Consider the following 2,946-nt stretch of genomic DNA (forward strand, 5'->3'; position numbering starts at 1 on the left):
ATCTCGAACTCATTCTGCATATTCTTAGAAAATTCTTTGTAAAGCAGTTCGTTAGATGATCCAAAAATGATATCATCAACATAAATTTGAACAAGCAAGAAATCGTTACCTTTTCTTTTAATGAATAAAGTTGTATCAATCTTACCTTTAGTGAAGTCATTCTACAGAAGGAAGTTACTTAACCTCTCATACCAGGCACGAGGAGCTTGTTTTAGACCGTAAAGGGCCTTTTTGAGTTTATAAACCTGATCAGACCTTTTTGGTTCTTCAAAACCAGGTGGTTATTCCACATATACTTTTTCTTTGATATAACCATTTAGAAAAGCACTTTTCACGTCCATCTGAAACAATTTAAAGTTATGGAAACAAGCATAAGCTAATAGTAGCCTAATGGCTTCTAACCTGGCAACTGGTGCATATGTTTCATCATAATCTATGCCTTCTTCTTGAGAATAGCCTTTTACAACCAGTCTTGCTTTGTTTCTTGTGACTTTCCCTTTGTCATCCAGTTTGTTTCTGAATACCCATTTTGTTCCAATTACTGGATGATTTTTGGGTCTTGGCACAAGTTCCCATACTTTATTGATTCTGAACTGCTGAAGTTCCTCCTGCATAGCTTCGATCCAGCTTTCATCTGATAATGCTTCATCAATTTCTTTTGGTTCTATTTCTAATATCAATGCCAAGTTGCTGATGTTCTCTTTGTGTTTAGATCTGGTCTTGATGCCATCTTCTATTTCTCCAATGATAAGGTTCGTCGGATGACTGGATTTATGTTTCCAGTTTCTGTCAAATTTTTCCTTCTGAATAATATCAGGCTCTGAAGGTTCTGATTGAGTCTGAATTGTATCTTCTTTTCCTTCTTCTATAGATTCTACGATCTTTGGAGATTCTTGTTGAGCTTCTGATAACTCTTGAATGTTGGGAGATGGTTCAGATTCATCTTTGTGAGTCTGAATATATTCATCAAACCTTACATTCATCGTTTCTTCCACAGTCTAAGAATTCTTGTTGAAGACTTTGAATGCTTTACTTGTAGTTGAATATCCAAGGAAAAAACCTTCATCTGCTTTCTCATCAAACTTACCAGTGCGATCATTTGGATTTTTAAGAATAAAGCATTTACAACCAAACACACGAAAATATGAGATATTGGGCTTTCTACCTTTGTAAAGTTCATAGGGGGTTTTCTCAAGAATGGGTCTGAGAAAAACTCTGTTAATGATATAACATGCTGTAAAAACTGCATCTGCCCAGAAATGAAAAGGAATCTTACTTTCAATCAACAAAGTTCTTGCCATTTCTTGCAAAGAACGATTTTTCCTTTCCACAACACCATTTTGTTCTGGTGTATAAGGAGTAGAAAAATTGTGTTGAAAGCCATTTTCCTCACAAAAATCTGAAAAACTTTGATTTTCAAATTCTCCCCCATCATCAGTTTTAATGCAGGAAATGGTATAGCCCTTTTCATTCTGAATTCTTTTTGCAAATTTTGAAAAATAGGAAAATGCTTCATTTTTATGAGTAAGGAAGAACACCCAAGTAAATCTTGTGAAATCATCAACAATAACTAAACAATATTTCTTACCACCAATACTTTGTGTTCTGGTTGGTCCAAATAGATCCATATGAAGAAGCTACAAAGCACGATTAGTGGAAACATGATGTTTAGACTTAAAAGAGCTTCTTACTTGTTTTCCTAGGGTGTAGGCATTACATAACTCTGTTTTCTTGTATTTTAAATCTAGCAGACCTCAAACCAATTTTTTGTTTGAGATCTTTGAGATTTGTTTCATACTGATATGCCCCAATCTTCTGTGCTATAGTTCTTCATCCTCCTTGATTGAGATCAAGCAATGAGTGGAGTTTGGATTGACATCTAGAAGATAAATATTGCCATGTCTTCTTCCTGTGAATGTTTGAGAAGAATCTTTACTTGTTCCTGAGCATGTATCTTCTTAAAAATTGATTCTGAAACCTGTATCACATAGTTGGCTTATGCTTATCAAGTTGTAGTTGAGTCCCTTTACAAATGAAACATCATTGATTGTGAGTCCTCCAATTTCAACCGTTCCTTTACCAACTATTTTTCTTTTGTTATTTCCTCCAAAGGAAACTTTTCCACCATTCAGGTTTTGTAGTTCAACGAATATGCTTGGATCTCCTGTCATGTGTCTCGAACATCCACTGTCTAGGTACCATTTTCTTTTTCTCTTCGTGGTAACCTGCAAAAATTACAACATCTCAAGTTTTCTTTGGTACCCAAATTTGTTTGGGTCCTTGAGGATTAGTATAGGCTGTATTAACAAAGTCTCTTCGAACAGGTCTCCAGACCTTAGGACATTCATTCTCAAAATGTTGAGGATCTTCATATTTTGAGCACCTGAGTGCACTTCGGCCAACAGGTTTGACAAAATTTCTTTTGAAATGGTTTTTATAAGCTTGTTGAGGAGGTCTTTGTCTTAGTCTCTCCTTGACCTTTGGAAAATCAATCAAGCGATCACTTTCCTTCACAAATCCGAGACCAAATTTGTTATAGTAAGGAATTTGGATAGAAAGGATATGCTTCAAGGTTTCTGAACTTTTTGAAAACTTGGAAGTAATTTCTGAAACTTCCTTTTTCAAAACAGCATTTTCTTTGGAAAGAAAATCTCGACTTTCCTTGATTTGATGAAATTCTTTTTGAAGGAAATCGATTTTTTTTCTTTTTGAGAAATATCCTGTTGCCTCAGTGATGAATTTTCCTTTTTCAAAGAAGAGATTAGTTTAAGAGCAGTCTTAAATTCAAAGCATAATTCATCAATATAATTTGATACTTCAATAGGCATATCAGAATGCTTTACCTCAATTTCCACTTTAGGATCAGAATCTGAATCTGAGTCTGAGTCTGACTTAGCCATCAGACAGCAATTTGAGATATCTTCATCACTGTCTTCGCATTCTGTA

Source organism: Syzygium oleosum, unplaced genomic scaffold (assembly GCF_021117445.2).
Source record: "Syzygium oleosum isolate NSW1041296 unplaced genomic scaffold, Sole_v2.1 Sole_v2.17, whole genome shotgun sequence".
Lineage (NCBI taxonomy): Eukaryota > Viridiplantae > Streptophyta > Magnoliopsida > Myrtales > Myrtaceae > Syzygium > Syzygium oleosum.